Raw genomic sequence first — 11,988 nt, 5'->3', positions numbered from 1 at the left:
TTCCTGAGCGGTATGATGGCTACGTGGTCCCATGGTGTTTATACTTGTGTGCTATTGTTTGTACAGATGAATGTGGTACCTTCACGTGTTTGGAAATTGCTCCCAAGGATGAACCAGACTTGTGGTGGTCTGCAATTTTTTTTCAGAGGTCTTGGCTGATTCTATTTTGATTTTCCCATGATGTCAAGAAAACAGGCACTGTGTTTGAAGGTAGGCCTTGAAATACATCCACAGGTTCACCTCCAATTAACTCAAATTATGTCAACTAGCCTATCAGAGGCTTCTAAAGCCATGACATCATTTTCTGGAATTTTCCAAGCTGTTTACAGGCACAGTCAACTTAGTGTATGTAAACTTCTGATCAACTGGAATTGTGATACAATGAATTACAAGTGTAAAAATCTGCAAACAATTGTTGGAAAAATGATTTGTCATGCACAAAGTAGATGTCCTAACTGACTTGCCAAAATTATAGTTTGTTAAAAAGAAATTTGTGGAGTGGTTTTAATTGTCTTCAACCTAAGTGTATGTTAACTTCTGACTTCAACTGTATATCAACAAATTGGCGAGGGCACTAGAACAGTCTGCAGCGCCCGGCCTCACCCTACTAGAACCTGAAGTCAAAATGTCTACTGTTTGCTGATGATCTGGTGCTTCTGTCCCCAACCAAGGAGGGCATACAGCAGCACTTAGAGTTTCTGCAGAGATGCTGTCAGACCTGGGCCTTGACAGTAAATCTCAGTAAGACAAAAATGACTGTGTTCCAAAAAAGGACCACAAATAAAAATTCCATCTAGCACACAAAAAACAATACATACCTTGGCCTAAACATCAGCTCCACGGGTAACTTCCACAAAGCTGTGAACGATCTGAGAGACAAGGCAAGAAGGTAATCAAAAGGAACATAAAATTCAACATTCCAATTTAGATCTGGCAAAAAATAATTGAATCAGTTATAGAACCCATTGCCCCATTTGTTTGTGAGGTCTGGGGCCTGCAAAAATATCCTCTGTGTACTTTTCAAGAAAGATCCTCCGTGTACAATGCAGGACACCAAATAATTAATGCAGAGCAGAATTAGGCCGATAACCGCTAATGATCAAAATCCAGAAAGAGCAGTTAAATTCTACGACCACCTAAACGGAAGCGATTCCCAAACCTTCCATAACAAAGCCATCACCTACAGAGAGATGAACCTGAAGAAGAACTCCCTAAGCAAACTGGTCCTGGGGATATGCTCACAAACACAAACAGACCCCACAGAGCCCCAGGGTAGCAACACAATTAGACCCAACCAAATCATGAGAAAGCAAAAAGATAATTACTGGAAATAATTAACAAAAAACTGAGCAAACTGGAATGCTATTTGGTCCTAAACAGAGAGTACACTGTGACTGACCCATATTTAAGGAACACTTTGTCTATGTACAGACTCAGTGAACATAGCCTTGCTTTTGAGCACGGGCTGCCATAGACAGACCTGGCTCTCAAGAGAAGACAGGCTATGTGCAGACTGCCCACAAAATTAGGTGCAAACTAAGCTGCACTTCCTAACCTCCTGACAATTATATGACCATGTTAGAGTCACATATATCCCTCAAAATTACAAAGATCCACAAATAATTCCTAAACAAACCCAATTTTGATAAATTCATCTACTGGGTGCCATCACAGGAGCAAGATTTGTGACCTGTTGCCACATGGTGAAAAGGGCAACCAGTGAAGAACAAACACCATTGTAAATACAACACATATTTACGTTTGTGGTAAATATTGCACATAATATGACATTTGAAATGTATTTTTGGAACTTTTGTGAGTAATGTTACTGTTCATTTTTGTTTATTTCACTTTTGTTTTATTTATCTACTTCACTTGCTTTGGCAATGTTAACATATGTTTCCCATGCCAATAATGCCCTTGAATTGAATTGAATTGATAGGAGAGAGGAGGAGAGAGTGGAGGAGGGGCTGGAGAGGAGTAGAGAAGAGATGGGAGATGAGAAAGAATAGTTAAAAGGGAGGGGAGAAAGGAGGGGAGAGTGGCTAGGGAGGAAAAATGATGATGGAAAGAAGACAGAAAGAACGATAGAAAATTTGAGATTAAGAGCATGACATGAAAGGCAATAAGCCATGAATATGCATCACTACAGAGAGACCAAGTAGAAGGATGAAGGAGGTGGGTAAGGTCAAGCAGAAAGGAAAGAAAATGAGGCTGTTGAAAGAGAAGAGAAAAGGAGGAGGGACAGGGGGAGGGGTGGTGGCTGTAGAAGGGAGAGGTGATAGGCAGAAGAGAAAGAGGAGGGACGTGGGAACAGAGTAGCCTCCTCTCTGTAGTTATGAGGGAGAGGCAAGCAGAGCTGACAGTGACAAATGTATATAATCCCCAGGTTTTCCTCAGCCGTGACCATCTCGCTCTCTTGCTTTGTTTTTTACCAGTGTAACTCTGAACATGACTTTTTATCATTTTCTTTGTAGATGTTTTCAACTGCAAGTCTCTTTGAACTTATACTATATTCCTTTGAAGGAATTCAACTTTCTGTTGGACCTTGGCCTAAAATTGGACTTCAGGTTAAGTAGGCATATGCAAACAAGGCCATATCCAGCTTGCCTTAGTGTGAGAATTGGTGTGTATGTGTGTGTGTTCAAGGTTGTAGTCCATACAGATGTTTTTGAAGAGCCTAATAACTAGTTCTACAGAATGCATATTTTATACTCACACACACAGTCCCTGCCCTACCCACCCTAAACATTACTTCATTCCTCTGTCAGTACATGGTGTGTGTGTTAGCTAATGCAGACACACTTCTCTCCTCTCCCCTGGGTCTCTCCTTTGAAACTTTGAAAGAGGTGTGATTTATCGCCCGCTCCCAGAGTGATTGATGTTGGCTGACTGGGCCTTGGTAGGCCTGTAAACACCTCACTGTCTTCCTCTTCACTGTCTTCCTCCTCCTCCTCATCCCTCTCTTCTGTCTCGCCTACTCCCCTACCGCACCCTCCCCTCTGAAGATTGGCAGATGTGTGTGTGTGTGTGTGGCCTTCCATCTCTCTCCATCCCTCAGACGTGTGGCTTTACTTCCATCTCTCTCCATCCCTCAGACGTGTGTGGCTTTACTTCCATCTCTCTCTTTCCCTCAGACGTGTGTGTGGCTTTACTTCCATCTCTCTCCATCCCTCAGACGTGTGGCTTTACTTCCATCTCTCTCCATCCCTCAGACGTGTGGCTTTACTTCCATCTCTCTCCATCCCTCAGACGTGTGGCTTTACTTCCATCTCTCTCCATCCCTCAGACGTGTGGCTTTACTTCCATCTCTCTCTTTCCCTCAGACGTGTGTGTGGCTTTACTTCCATCTCTCTCTTTCCCTCAGACGTGTGTGTGGCTTTACTTCCATCTCTCTCTTTCCCTCAGACGTGTGTGTGGCTTTCCTTCCATCTCTCTCCATCCCTCAGACGTGTGTGGCTTTACTTCCATCTCTCTCTTTCCCTCAGACGTGTGTGGCTTTACTTCCATCTCTCTCTTTCCCTCAGACGTGTGTGGCTTTACTTCCATCTCTCTCTTTCCCTCAGACGTGTGTGTGGCTTTCCTTCCATCTCTCTCCATCCCTCAGACGTGTGGCTTTACTTCCATCTCTCTCCATCCCTCAGACGTGTGTGGCTTTACTTCCATCTCTCTCCATCCCTCAGACGTGTGGCTTTACTTCCATCTCTCTCCATCCCTCAGACGTGTGTGGCTTTACTTCCATCTCTCTCTTTCCCTCCATATCCTGCCTCTTCCTGAGCCCCATTCCACTTTGTCCTCCCTTTCTCTCTGCTGTAAGGGGGGCCAGTGTGATCTGTTATTGGCGTTCTCCATATGATTGAGTCGTTTTTGTCATCCGTTTTAACTGCATGGAACATTGACTCCTTCTGCCTCTTCCTCTCTGCAATCATATTCTGTATGTGATGTTCTTAGTGAGTGGCGTTGCTTTGTGTATTCGTGATACATAGACTAAATCTATGAATTGTATGAGTTACAGTATGTGTAAGCTAGGTCGTCTTTGGCTTGTATGATATTGCCTCTTGCTTTGTATGAGAGATGGCAATTTGCAATTGAAGTACTAAGGTGCTGTTGTAGTGCAGTCCGTGTAGAATATTTCCTACTGCAGTGTATATAGAGATATACTGCAGTATATACAGAGATATATTGCAGTTTGTGCTGACCCCAATTAGTCCACTGGGCGATTGTTTGGTCACTGGGCGATTGTTTGGTCACTGGGCGATTGTTTGGTCACTGGGCGATTGTTTGGTCTTTAAGCTGTTGGGCGACCGAGATTGTTTTAGTCAAGTGTTTTTTTGAGCCCATCTCAGTGAACCAATCCATTGCATAGGCCTAGACTGAAAGCAAATTTATGCTTGATTCAAAAATGTGGTCTTGGGCTCCATATGGAGGGTGCAATGCAGAGGCCCAATCGAACTCTGTACCGCATCGCCATGCGCCTCCCAGATTTTGTAACAATGCGCAGGGCCCTGTATAACCCTGCATTGGCATGATTGGTTGACAGTAGGTGGCGGCGCTACATCCTCTATAAACACAAGCTCACTTCCTTGAAAACAGCACTGCACTGCTCAGTGAAGCACATGAAGTATGAATGCCCTGACTTCTGCTGAGGCCCTATCACCGTAAATGCTGCATGCCAATGCAGACATGGGATTGACCATGGCCCAGATGCACTTCTCTCCAGAATGCGCTCTCTCCCGCCAATTTGTGTACATTCATTGGTTTCGTAACTTAATTGTTTGCCGTTTGATTGTTAGTATATATAAATCCCCAATTACATATCACCAGTAGCGCATTTAACGTTAATTCCTATCATTTCTAATCTACAATGTTTGTTACTTTGGTTACGGTCATTTATTTTAATGCATTCAATATTATTCCAGTCTTCCTGTTCTTATTGTCAGAGTGGACACATTGTTTGCAACGTGCACAACCAATGCTACATTCTGAGAAACAATTTTTGGTTTATTTAATTCCATTTACGAGTTATTTCAATTTAGTAATTGTCTTTTGTTCAGAGCGCTCCTGTCAATGTTGAGTAAGGAAGCACACGTGTAGAAATAGGCCTATAGGCTACCTGGCCTGCGCACAAATGTAGGCTATAAATGTGCCAATTTGGGGTTCTGATAGTAGTTCTGATTGGCTTAATGCACCACCACTAATGACCTGTGGAGCTTCTCAAACAGCAAGCAAACAAAGTCTGTATTTACATCCATTGAGAATACAATGAGGAACTATTGTATTTGTAAAATCTTTCCAGCTCTCTCCATTTCGATAACCACTCAGTGTGAAAGGGAAACATGTCATGCTCTGATCCAGTGGAAACATCATAAAATGGGCTTCTTATCAGTGCTTGACTTGGACTGAAATAGCTTTTGGTACACATTTTGGGTGCTGGTACTGTTTATTTTTCTACTCTTGAGCTAATATTCTATAAGAGGAACGGGAGCTCAAGCAGTAGAAGATTTGTGGTGCCGGTATTCAGCTCTGGTGAGCTACTGCTCATCCCTTGCGCAAATAGCCTACAGCTGTCTGTCCGTAGCTCACTGGTGCAAGCTCACTGGTGCGGAAACTCTGAGTGCCAGAATATTTTATACAATCTTGCAAGATGCTAGGGCAAGCTTCAGCTGGACCCAAGTTAATAGTTGATACAATGTTTAAAGTTTGTTGCAGACAGGCCATGTGTAGCCAATGTGATTTATTGGATATGTATTTTTAGCAGGATATTTTCTACCAGCAGGCTGCAATGGGACACCACTACAATTTAGTGGATTCGGCAATTTCAGCCACACTCATTACTGACAGGTGTATACAATTGAGCACACAGCCATAGCTTAACAGTGGCAGTAGAATGGCGTTACCGAAGAGCTCAGTGACTTTCAACACTGGCACCATCATAAGATACCACCTTTCCAAAAAGTAAGTTTGTCAAATTTCTGCTCTGTTAGAGCTGCCACAGTCAACTGTAAGTGTTCTTATTGTGGAGTGAAAATGCCTAGGAGCAAGAACGGCTCAGCCGCAAAGTGGTAGGCCACACAAGCTCAAAGAACATGAAAGCTGAGTGCTGAAGCGCGTAAAAGTCATTTGTCCTCGGTTGCAACACTCACCACCGAGTTCCAAACTGCCTCGGGAAGCAAGGTCAGCACAAGAACTATTAATTGGGAGCTTCATGAAATGCGTTTTCATGGCCGAGCAGCCGCACACAAGCCTGAGAACCCCATGTGCAATGCGAGGCGATGGCTGGAGTGGTGTAAAGCTTGCCGCCATTGGACTTTTGAGCAGTGGAAACTCGTTCTCTGGAGTGATGAAACACACTTCACCATCTGGCAGTCAGACGGACAAATCTGAGTTTAGCAGATGCCAGGAGAGTGCTACCTGCCCGAATGCATAGTGCCTACTGTAAAGTTGGATGGAGGATAGTGGTCTGGGGCTGTTTTTTGTGTTTCGGGCTTGGCCCTTTAGTTCCAGTGAATGGAAATATTAACGCTACAGCATACAATGACATTCTAGATTATTTTGTGCTTCCAATATTTGTGCTTTACAACAGTTTGGGGAGAGCCCTTTCTTTTTGTGCATAAAGCAAGGTCCATACAACAATGGTTTATTGAGATTGGTGTGGACAAACTTGACTGGCCTACACAGAGCCCTGACCTCAAGCCATGCCTAATCGCCAAACATCAGAGCCCGACCTGACTAATGCTCTTGTGGCTAAATGGAAGCAAGTCCCTTCAGCAATGTTCAGCAATGGGGGGTGCAAAGAATACATTACTAAAGGACACCAATAAGAAGAAGAGACACGAGTAATGATCATTAGACCAGCAGAAGTCTGTCTTTTGAGTAAAAATTTGAGATTTTTGGTTCCAACCGCCAAGTCTTTCTGAGATGCAGTCTCGGTGAACGGATGATATCCTCACGCGTGGTTCCCACCGTGAAGCATGGAGGAGGAGGTGTGATGGCGTGGCCGTGTTTTGCTGGTGACCTTGTCGGTGATTTATTTAGAATTCAAGGCACACTTAAACAACATGGCTACCACAGCATTCTGCAGCGATACGCAATCCCATCTAGTTTGTGCTTGGTGGGACTTTTTTTTCATTTTGCTTTTCAACAGGACAATGACCCAACACACCTCCAGGCTGTGTAAGCGCTATTTCACCAAGAAGGAGAGTGATGGAGTACTGCACCAGATGACCTGGCCTCCACAATCACCCAAGCTCAACCCAACTGAGATGGTTTGGGATGAGTTGGACTGCAGAGTGAAGGAGAAGCAGCTCAGCATATGTGGGAACTCCTTCAAGACTGTTGGAAAAGCATTCAAGGTGAACCTGGTTGAGAAAATGCCAAGAGTGCACAACTGTCAAGGAAAAGGGTGGCTACTTTGAAGAATCTAAAATGCAATATATATTTTGATTTGTTTAACACTTCCTTGGATACTACATGATCCCCTATGTGTTATTTCATAGTTTTGATGTCTTCACTATTATTCTACAATGTACGAAATAGTAAAATAAAGAAAAACCCTTGAATGTGTAGGTTTTTCCAAACTTGACTGGCACTATATATAGAGAGAGATAGAGATTGTGTCAATGAGCAGTAGGCTGGATTCGAACCCATGCCGATTCTGAAGATATGCTGGAGACTGAGTCATTACAGCTAGACCAGCCAGGCCAAGGTGAGCAGTGTATTGATTGATGATGTTCCTCCCAAATCCTAATTGACAGGAAGTTGCCACCCGTGCTCTTTGACCTGGTTGACCCCTGTTGCCCCCCTGTCATCATAGGTAACAAGCTGGTTAACTTTCAGAGCAGGGCATCTGGAGCTCATTCAGACCCTAATGAAGCCTCTATACTGGCCAGTGCCTGGACTGTCTCCACCTCTCCCTCCTTTCTCCACCTCTCCCTCCTTTCTCCACCTCTCCCTCCTTTCTCCACCTCTCCCTCCTTTCTCCACCTCTTCCTCCTTTCTCCACCTCTACCTCCTTTCTTCACCTCTACCTCCTTTCTTCACCTTTCCCTCCTTTCTCCACCTCTCCCTCCTTTCTTCACCTCTTCCTACTTTGTCCACCTCTCCCTCCATTCTTCACCTCTCCCGACTTTGTCCACCTCTCCCTCCTTTGTCCACCTCTCCCTCCTTTCTTCACCTCTCCCTACTTTCTTCACCTCTCCCTCCTTTCTTCACCTCTCCCTCCTTCCCCCACTATCTCCTTTAGTCCCAAACAACATGGTGATAAGGTTGGTGAATGCTTTCTTTCAGTAAGGACATAGATTGCAGTTCTGATGTGCTTTGGTCACTGTTTTCAGACGGTGGGTGAGGGGTGGTCACTGTTTTCAGACGGTGGGTGAGGGGTAGTCACTGTTTTCAGACGGTGGGTGAGGGGTAGTCACTGTTTTCAGACGGTGGGTGAGGGGTAGTCACTGTTTTCAGACGGTGGGTGAGGGGTGGTCACTGTTTTCAGACGGTGGGTGAGGGGTAGTCACTGTTTTCAGACGGTGGGTGAGGGGTAGTCACTGTTTTCAGACGGTGGGTGAGGGGTGGTCACAGTTTTCAGACGGTGGGTGAGGGGTGGTCACTGTTTTCAGACGGTGGGTGAGGGGTGGTCACAGTTTTCAGACGGTGGGTGAGGGGTGGTCACTGTTTTCAGACGGTGGGTGAGGAGTTGTCACTGTTTTCAGACGGTGGGTGAGGGTGGTCACAGTTTTCAGATGGTGGGTGAGGGGTGGTCACTGTTTTCAGACGGTGGGTGAGGAGTTGTCACTGTTTTCAGACGGTAGGTGAGGGGTGGTCACAGTTTTCAGATGGTGGGTGAGGAGTTGTCACTGTTTTCAGACGGTAGGTGAGGGGTGGTCACTGTTTTCAGACGGTAGGTGAGGGGTGGTCACTGTTTTCAGACGGTGGGTGAGGGGTGGTCACTGTTTTCAGACGGTAGGTGAGGGGTGGTCACTGTTTTCAGACGGTGGGTGAGGGGTAGTCACTGTTTTCAGACGGTGCGTGAGGGGTGGTCACTGTTCAGACTGTGGGTGAGGAGTTGTCACTGTTTTCAGACGGTGGGTGAGGGGTGGTCACTGTTTTCAGACGGTGGGTAAGGAGTTGTCACTGTTTTCAGACGGTGGGTAAGGAGTTGTCACTGTTTTCAGACGGTGGGTAAGGAGTTGTCACTGTTTTCAGACGGTGGGTAAGGAGTTGTCACTGTTTTCAGACGGTGGGTAAGGAGTTGTCACTGTTTTCAGACGGTGGGTGAGGGGTGGTCACTGTTTTCAGATGGTGGGTGAGGGTTGGTCACTGTTTTCAGATGGTGGGTGAGGGGTGGTTACTGTTGTCAGATGGTGGGTGAGGAGTTGTCACTGTTTTCAGACGGTGGGTGAGGGGTGGTTACTGTTTTCAGACGGTGGGTGAGGGGTAGTCACTGTTTTCAGACGGTGGGTGAGGGGTGGTCACTGTTTTCAGACGGTGGGTGAGGGGTAGTCACTGTTTTCAGACGGTGGGTGAGGGGTGGTCACTGTTTTCAGACTGTGGGTGAGGGGTGGTTACTGTTTTCAGACGGTGGGTGAGGGGTGGTCACTGTTTTCAGACGGTGGGTGAGGAGTTGTCACTGTTTTCAGACGGTGGGTGAGGGGTGGTCACTGTTTTTAGACGGTGGGTGAGGGGTGGTCACTGTTTTCAGACGGTAGGTGAGGGGTGGTCACTGTTTTCAGATGGTGGGTGAGGGGTGGTCACTGTTTTCAGACAGTGGGTGAGGGGTGGTCACTGTTTTCAGATGGTGGGTGAGGGGTGGTCACTGTTTTCAGACGGTAGGTGAGGGGTGGTCACTGTTTTCAGACGGTGGGTGAGGGGTGGTCACTGTTTTCAGATGGTGGGTGAGGGGTGGTCACTGTTTTCAGATGGTGGGTGAGGGGTGGTCACTGTTTTCAGACGGTAGGTGAGGGGTGGTCACTGTTTTCAGACGGTGGGTGAGGGGTGGTCACTGTTTTCAGATGGTGGGAGAGGGGTGGTCACTGTTTTCAAATGGTGGGTGAGGGGTGGTCACTGTTTTCAGACGGTAGGTGAGGGGTGGTCACTGTTTTCAGACGGTGGGTGAGGGGTAGTCACTGTTTTCAGACGGTGGGTAAGGAGTTGTCACTGTTTTCAGACTGTGGGTGAGGAGTTGTCACTGTTTTCAGACGGTGGGTGAGGAGTTGTCACTGTTTTCAGACGGTGGGTGAGGGTTGGTCACTCTTAGTTAGGCACACAAATCAAACACTAACCGTCCTCTGTGTAAGTTGACTTTCCATTGGTCTGTTCACTTACACCCCATATCCCACACACACACCCTAACATAAACACACAAAAAGGAAATGTGTTCTGGCAGTGTGTGTGGACCAGTGAGCTGTCACTCAAACTTATGTCCAATTGCTCACAACTCGATTACCGGCCTTGGAAATGCAGTAGGCGGAGCTTGATTGCAATTGCTTTAATCCCAGACGTGCTGTGTTAATTACCAAAGTCAAGTAAAAGTAAGGGGGGTGAGGGGGGTTTAAACGGGGGTTCCACCAAAACGAGCGCCGGGTCCCCCAGAACGCTTGATGTTAATTATCCAATTTATACAGATGAAATTGGAACTTGAACCCCACAAATGAATTAATTAGCCCAATCTGTTTAGGTAGTTGCAGGAGGAAGAGCCCTGTATCTTTGTGTGTGTGTGCACACGCGTGTGTGTCCTCTGTGTATGTAGCCTGCGTGTGTGTTAATCTGCATCACTGCTCCACTGCGGTCGAGCCACGGTAATGATGGAACGGTCATTAAAATCCAACAGAACTGTTCCAGACGTCATTTCACTCTTAATTACATTAGCTAACTTAAACCATCCACAAAGCAGCCCAAATGGCCTCAGTAGGCACCGAGCTGTGAGAGGGAATATAACGGTAACAACCTCATTTAGCTGACTGTGTGGAGTCAGTCGTAAAAACCCCTTTAAATTATATATATTGTGTGGTAAAGCTTGTCTGAAGGCAACCCGCATCACAAAAACCTTGGGAAATGGAAGCCTAATTTGTACAGTAGACTATTTGGCTCAATTGAGTTTGATTCAAAATCAGATAACTTTATCATTGTCACGAGCAGACTTCTTGTGAATGTTGAGTAAATCCTTGCTCGACATTCCATACCACCTCACAGTCATACTGAAAGGTTTCTGTAGTCTTACCCTCCTCCTTGTCTAACAGTCCTGTGAGCCCAGCTAACGAGGTGGGGGGAAATGATTCGGCCATCCAAAAGGTCAAAGGTGCTGCCCTGGCCCTGCTGGTGGTAACAGACAGAGGAGGAAGCAAAGCGAGAAGGATAACTGGGCCCAAAATCTGTCTTCTCCAGCAGGTGTCATTTTGTTCATTTTTTTTTGCAGCTCAGTAAGTGAAGAGTTTTGTATGTCAATGAGAGTGTTACATTTAATTAACAAAAATGTTATGGCTTATTTGCTACTTGTGGTTTACTTGATCAAATAATAGTTTTATTGTGATTAGGTTGTTACGTGTATACTGATATATGTTTGTCAAGTGACGCCCCGGCAACTTTGAGAAAAAACACTTTATATCGGAGTTGTGCTTGATCACTAGTTACCACAGCCACAAAGTCATGAACCCACCTATCCCTACAATTTCTCTCCTTAAAATTCAATGTTTAACCTACACTTAACCACACTGCCGACTTTATGCCTAATCCTAACCTTAAATTAAAACCAAAAAAGCAATTTAAATGTTTTTTTTTTCTTCTCGCAATACTGGCGAGTCTCATGTAGCAAGCTGCACGTCCCTTTTAATAGCCAGGCAATTGCACACATTTCAGCAAATTAACAGCTGTTTGAAATAAACACTGGGTCTAAATTAATTGTTTGAGATTACCATGAATTTGTATGAGGTTTAATGTTTTGTTTGTTACATTAAATAATTCAGTAATGACAACAAAATAATATGTCAATCATCCATT

General features: G+C 45.3%; 1 protein-coding gene across 3 annotated transcripts in view; it reads left to right on the top strand.

Annotated features, from left to right (window-relative positions):
- Positions 1-11,988, top strand: part of LOC135526583 (protocadherin-1-like) — a 430,021-nt gene that overhangs the window by 111,004 nt on the left and 307,029 nt on the right. The gene's annotated exons all lie outside the window — the stretch shown is intronic.

Source organism: Oncorhynchus masou, chromosome 32 (genome assembly GCF_036934945.1).
Source record: "Oncorhynchus masou masou isolate Uvic2021 chromosome 32, UVic_Omas_1.1, whole genome shotgun sequence".
NCBI classification, from domain to species: domain Eukaryota; kingdom Metazoa; phylum Chordata; class Actinopteri; order Salmoniformes; family Salmonidae; genus Oncorhynchus; species Oncorhynchus masou.
The sequence above is the reverse complement of the archived record's forward strand: the minus strand, read 5'-3'. Positions and strand labels throughout refer to the sequence as shown.